Genomic DNA, 7,001 nt, shown 5'->3' with positions numbered 1-7,001 from the left:
AAACTACGTGAATTTCTCGTGTGCTTCTGTCTTATGGCAGCAACTAAATGGCATGGGGAAAAGGAAAAATGGGAGGAAAAGTGTAGTGATGCCATTCCCAACCACTGGGAAATACCTAGAAAATTATTTATTCCTACTCTTTAAGGAGTTACCTGGAAGCCACCAAACCTACAAAGCTATCCCTAAAGTACTGATGGCTTGAGAAGGGTGAACCACAAGCCTATTTTCACTCCCTGCTGGTGAGCAAAAATTGGAAGCCAGAATGGGGCACCAGAAAGGGGAGGTCAACCGGAGCTCTTCTACTGACCTGATTTCTTCTGACTCTGAAGTAGCCATGATGATGAGTCCAGAAACACACACACTTGTTCCACACAACAAACTATTTGAATTCTAGGATTACCACTATAAAGGAGGGAGATAGCAACAAAAGAAACTGTTGAGAAAACTGGGAGCAGTCCTAGAGCAAACAAGGACAGCTTCTGGGCCTCTACCATCTTCACCAAAAGGAAAACGTACACACAGGCAGGAAAGGCAGAGTTGTTCCCTGCTCAGTGTTCCTGGTAAAATCTAAGAGTAAGAAAATCCCCGGGACTCGCAGCATCAGTATGTATTCAAGTGCACACGACACCCACCCCACAAAGTTAGCCTTCTGCGTGGGTAAATGCCCAAGAAATTGCCTTCCAGTCCAATACTCCACCCCCACCCTTACCCCCAAGCAAAGGACATCTGTCTGTAGCTTCCCACCTCTCTTCAGAGAAGAGGATCCTAGCAGAATGCCCATGCTGTAGTTAGGTACCAAGAAGCACAATGTCAAATAGTCTATCAGGTCAGGGGATGGGTAGCCAACTTCAGATCAAAGAGAGAGAGAGGGGGGGGCCTAGTGTAAAAACCAATATCATTTCAGCAGGAAAGTTGAGGGTGAGTGGTGAAAAGACCTCCTACTGGCGCACCTTCCCGAGGACATAGTTCCTGTCAATTGCCTCCTCCTGCAGGAACATGTGTAGGCAGAGCTCGTTCTGAGCCAGTGGGTGCCCAGCAATTTTTGTTAATAAATTGTTCAAGGCCCTATCTCCTTTCTTCGATGAAAGACTTTTCAAAGATGCCTTCATCTCCTCTAAAAGAGAGCTGCCTCTTCAAGGCTTTCCCAGGAAGTGGTGGTACTACAATCTTACTGTCACGCTACAGCTCATTCTTGAGCCACTCAAAATCACTGTAGGGCCATCATACACACAGGACTCCTTCAGCTTGAAGATAGGTAGATTTGTCCGCATGCGAACCTCATAGGTGGTAAAGCATGCCCAGGCTACGTCCACTGTCTGTGGATTAAAGACGTTGATCTCCAGGAAGTTACCTGGCGGTCCTTAAGCGTCGGTTAGGTTCTGCGCCTTGGAGTTCAGGCGCCAAGTGTCCACTACTGCCATGTCCGGTATCTTTCTAAAGGAGAGGCCAGGACGGGGAAAGGGGATGAGGGACAGAGGACAGAGTCAGGAGCCGTGAAGTAAAATTTTCACTTCGGGGTTTTTTCTAAAAATTTTTATTAGTGAAACACCATGAGGTACAGCTGTAGACTTACAAATTTTTGTGCTTGAGTTTCAGTTATACAATGATAGAGAACCCATCCCTCCACCAGTGCCCGTTCTCCACCACCACAGATTCCAGTACCCCTCCCAACCCCCATGCCCCTATCCCACCCTGCCTCTGTGACAGGGCATTCCCTTTTGTTCTCTCTCTCCTTTTGGGTGCTGTGGTTTGCAAAAGAGGCAATGGGTGGCAATCATGTTTGGTCTATAGTCTACTTTCAGCGTGCATCTCCCATCCTGGGAGCATCCTCCCAAAACCCTTTATTTGGTGCTCCCCTCTATATCTGAGCTGCTTTTTCCCCTAGCATGTGCGGCTGGCCCCCAAGCCATGTAGTAAACCTCCTGGTACTCATCTCAGCTATACTTTGGTTTTTTTAATCTAGAATTTAGAGCTATATCTACAGTGATATCAAACTGTTGAATAGCTTGCCCTCTATATGTTTTCTATATATTTTACAGTTTTGGTATTTAATTAAAAATTTTATTGTATTTCGAGTAATGTATATACTGAAAGATAATGGTCTAGTGTCAGTCTGTTCCACGTGACTTATCAGTTTTGTCATGCTATGTATAGTAGGTTGATAGCTTTTGTGTCCAAGTGAATTGACTATGTATATGTGAGTTAATTTGGGGAAATCTCAGTTCTGTTCCATCGATATGTGACTGTTATTATTCTCATAAATTTTTATTTTGATTGTCATTATTTTGAAGCATAATAGGGAGAGGAAACGATTAGCTCCATTTCTGTTCTTACTTTTCAGAATTGTTGTGGCAATTTTGCATCATTTATAATTCCACATAAAATCTCGTTAAATTCCTTTTTTTGCATTCAATGGGATTATGGAGTGATAGCACAGAGGGTAGGGCGTTTGCCTTGCACGTGACTGACCTGGATTCAATTCCTCTGCCCCTCTCACGGAAGAGCCTGGCAAGCTCTCCATGGTGTATTCAATATGCCAAACACAGTAACAAAAAGTCCCACAATGGAGACATTCCTGGTGCCGTTCAAGCAATCAATGAACAATGGGAGGACAGTGCTACAGTGCATTCAATGGGATAACCTTACAATTTTTTTTTCATTTTGTTGATATATTTCATGCTAATTAAATCACATATACTAAGCCATCCTTATATTCCTGGAATAAATCAACTTGATAATGGTATATAGTTGTTTTAATGTATTGTTGAAATTAGCTTGCTAAAATTTTTTATAACGTGTCTTTAAGTTATCAATTATCATAAGGTAAAGGTAAAGGCCCTCCCGTTGATCGTCGATTTGCTCGAGCGGGCCCAGTAACGTCTCCATCGGAGACTTTGTTGTTACTGTGTTTGGCATATCGAATACTCTCGGTAGCTTGCCGGGCTCTCCGAGATCAATTATCATATTGATTAAATATTTACAACCAATACTAGCTCTAAATTTTTAGTTAGGTTAATATTATATTTTACTTTTGTTTTAACCATATTGTCATAACGTTCCATCATCTACATGTGCCGAGAAGCAGATATTAAACCTCCTGTCCCCTTTAGTGATACTGCTGTTTGATCTTGTTTAGTTTTTGACTCCTACTGCTATATAAAACAATCTTGATAATGGTAGTTATCAACAAATGTATCTTAAATATACATATATAAGTATGGATAATCATAATTAAAATAATTGATTCCTTGATAGGTATGTATAAATGTATAAATGTTAAGATAAATTTAAATTAAGTAATAGTCTCATTAAAGTACTACAAAGCAAGAAGTGTCTACATAAGAGAAATAGCATGAACCATGTCTGTGAATTACATGAAAAAGCTATTTGTTTAAGTTATGGGGCATATAATGAATACAACAGGAAATTTTTCACTAAGAAATAAAAAAATAAAAGGATAAATGTTGTGCAATTTTTAATCTTTGTCACTTTAATTAAACCTATTTTCATAAATGAAAACAGAAACTAAAAACAAGTTAATCAAATTCTAGAGAAATTGCTATATCAAACTAGTCTGTAAAATAGTTTATGAACTTGATAATTAAAATAAACACAATAAAATATTTTAAAAATATATAGATGAAATTAGGTGATAATTATGCTAAAATTTTATGTTTTCTATTGTGGTAACAACAACTGCTATAAATAATATGTCTGAGAGATTTTCTGTGCACATATGGCAGACCTATTATCTTAGGCTAACCAAACGGAAAAAAAAAAGCCTCCTAAAAAATATTTTTAAAAGCTATTTGAGAACAGGAGAATCTTTTACAAAAAAATCAGAAAGCATCCATTTAACACTTTGCTCTCATGCTGTTATTGTAAATGCATATTGCTCTGTCATTAGATCTTTGGAAGAAGGTAGCTCACAAAATACTAATTATTGTTTTTTCTGTCCTTATCCGATCGTACAGTGGTAGGGCATTTGCCTTACAAGCAGCCAACATGGCCGACCCGAGTTCAACTCCTCCGCCCCTCTCCAAGAGCCCAGCAAGCTACTGAGAGTATCTTGCCCGCACGGCAGAGCCTGGCAAGCTCCCCGTGACGTATTTGATATGCCAAACACAGTAACAACGATGGAGACGTTACTGGGCCTGCTCGAAAAAAATTGATGAACAACGGGAGGACCGTGACCGTGACCGTGATTCTGTCCTTATAGTGAGACAGTTCTAATTGGATTCTTCACCTCTCTATCTTAGAAAAGCTATTCTATACAGATTATATTTTCAAGAGTTTTTTTTTTTTAGTTTTAGTATATAGCACATTAAGAAACAACAGTATTTCTTTCAAGATAGATGATTGTATTCTTTTTTTTTTTACTTCTTTCATGTTAATATAAACAATGTGCTCTCCACCAAAATTTTTGGAAGTTTGGTCAGAAGCCCCTTTCAAATATAAACTTTTTCTAAATTTAGCAGTTAGCAAACCCACTTGAGCAACTTAACAATAGCATGCACTTGAACAACTCCATATCATCTCGATGCGATAGAAGTACTAATGAAAACATCAAGTTCATGCTGAGTACTATGCTGTAATAATGTGTTTGGTTTCTAAATCAGAATTCTTATCTTCTGCAAGAATAGGTCAGGGATTCTCCACTATGAGTCCCCATTGACAGTCAGAATATTTTAAATGGCCCATGGCTGAATATCATCTAAATGGGGTGCTATGGTTCTTGATTAGAAAACAAACCATTAGGAGATGGGCAGAGCAGAGGAAGAAAATAAGATCAGAGGGTTACCATGGACAAAAACAATTTGTTTGAAAACAACATGAAAAGGGTTACTCCAGGTTTACTTGTCACTTGAGGAGTAGTATACAGATTCTAGATAGTTCTTGAAAGTGTGTATGTTTTTCTTCTACTATTTCATTGTTGAGATAGAACACCCAGTTACCACACTGTTGGATGACATTGGATTGTCCTTGCTTCTCCCACAGGTAGCTTAAGGTTTATTGAGCCACTCCCACAATAGTGCCCCTGAGGCTCACCAAATTCCATCAAGCTCTAACAATCCTATGTTGTTTTTCTCTTTTCTTTAAATCATTGGCATGGTTTATTTAGCAACAGTCCTTTCTGTATAGATATAGGAAGACAGTTCATGCTATGCTCTATAACATGGGAGTTAATTGACTCCAAAGTAATATTTACTCCTGGGTATTCATACCCACCAACTGGCCCCCTGGCACCGTGTAATCCCATCAGCGGCCAAGACTCAGAGACTATAACAACCAGCTCCCGGAAGAGAACAGTGCAGTCTCCTGCCCCCGCGCCTGGCTGTCCTTGCCGGGGCCCCTTGGAGAGGAGCAGGTTGAGCTTTCCTCCCCGCCCCGACCAGGACTCCGGCAGCCGAAGACCTCCAGGACCAGCCACCACCATGCTGAGACCACTCTCTGCACACATGAGGTACCGGCAGAGGAAAAGAGGCAAGCGGGACCTGGGGCTGAGATCCCCAAGCCTACTCGGATCAGAGCTGAGCATCCTCCATCCAGATCCTCCGAATTCCAGTAGGCGGGGGTCACACCCACCAACTGGCCCCCTGGCACCGTGTAATCCCATCAAAGGCCAAGACTCAGATACTATAAAAACCAGCTCCCGGAAGAGAACAGTGCAGTCTCCTCCCCCCGCGCCTGACATCTTATTATGACATCTTATTATCTCATTCCTACTTTGGGCAAACTAGCAGGCTACCGAATGTAGCCTGCCCACACGGCAGAGTCTGGCAAACTCCCCGTGGCGTACCCAATATGCCAAATACCAGTAACAATGTTGGGTCTCATTCTCCTAAAGAGCCTTGAATATAATCTCAGGGCTAGGATGAAGGAGACGTTACTGGGGCCTGTTCGAGGCAATAACGAATAACAGGATGGTTGTGATTCATGATTCGTGATTCATATTTACTTGATGTAAGCATCAGTTACCATTAGTTACTAGCACTCCAAAAGCAGGGTTCTGACAAGGGACTGGATGGACCTAGGACAAGTTGTGAGCTACCCTGGCATCGAAATGATCCAGGCCAAATGTCCTAATACTTAACTGTAAATTAAGAGCACAGTCATGGACAAACTCTGTCATGACCCAAAAAGAAGGAACTGAATAAGGACCCTGCTGGGGTTAGGAAAGACTTAACTGGCTTGAGGACTGTGGTCTGGAATATATAGTGAGATGACCCCAGGAAGAGCCAACCTTTAAGCTTAATATATCTCCTACTGTGTTCATACAAAATGACATTGCTAGAAATATTATAAGAAGTAAATTTACCATGATTGTTTAAATGGATTACTAGCTGAGAAAATGAGAAAGCAATACATCCTGGTTGGAATCCCACCCTTGAGCAGATCTCCTAATAATCTTGAGTAATCTCCTCAAATGAGATTTTGTCCTTTAGTTAATCCCCTGAAGGAGACCTCTGTTTATTGTTATGACAATGTTCAACCCCACCTTTATGTATGCTCACCCTTCATGATTTCTATATAACTATGCAGCAAGGGGTAATAGGGGACTAGAAAGTCAACGACTAGAGGTTAAGAACTGGGATTTTGAGATTGGGTCTGTGAGAAATGGAAGGAGACTAGATGACAACAGTGACTGAGAAGAGGACTCCAAGACTATAATGAGACGAGAAAAAAAATACAACTAGGTAGCAGAATTTGAAGTCTACAAGGAGACTAGAATGATGGAATTATGATGACTGGCACTAAGACCAAAATGACAACTACGATTGAGCCTTGAGGGAGAGATCAGACTACACTGGGAGGATAGAAATGAACTGTCTACTGACCAGCCTGGGGCCTGGGGCCTGTTTCTATGTTCTGCCAGTATTTCTTCTGTCTGACCTGGAGAAGCAGCTCTCGGCCACCAAATGCTCAAGTCCCCCTCATGCTCCCACATGTTTTTCTTGAAAAATTACAGCACACGATACAGTAGAGGAAGAAGATTCATC

The 7,001-nt window shown here is 41.1% G+C and overlaps 1 pseudogene; it reads right to left on the bottom strand.

The window, feature by feature from the left end:
- Nucleotides 1-726: 726 nt before the first annotated feature.
- LOC130026488 (sorting nexin-12-like) lies at nucleotides 727-1,424 on the bottom strand (annotated as a pseudogene).
- Between the last annotated feature and the right edge of the window lie 5,577 nt (nucleotides 1,425-7,001).

The sequence above is a fragment of the Sorex fumeus genome, unplaced genomic scaffold (assembly GCF_029834395.1).
Source record: "Sorex fumeus unplaced genomic scaffold, SorFum_2.1 ptg000034l, whole genome shotgun sequence".
Lineage (NCBI taxonomy): Eukaryota > Metazoa > Chordata > Mammalia > Eulipotyphla > Soricidae > Sorex > Sorex fumeus.
The sequence above is the reverse complement of the archived record's forward strand: the minus strand, read 5'-3'. Positions and strand labels throughout refer to the sequence as shown.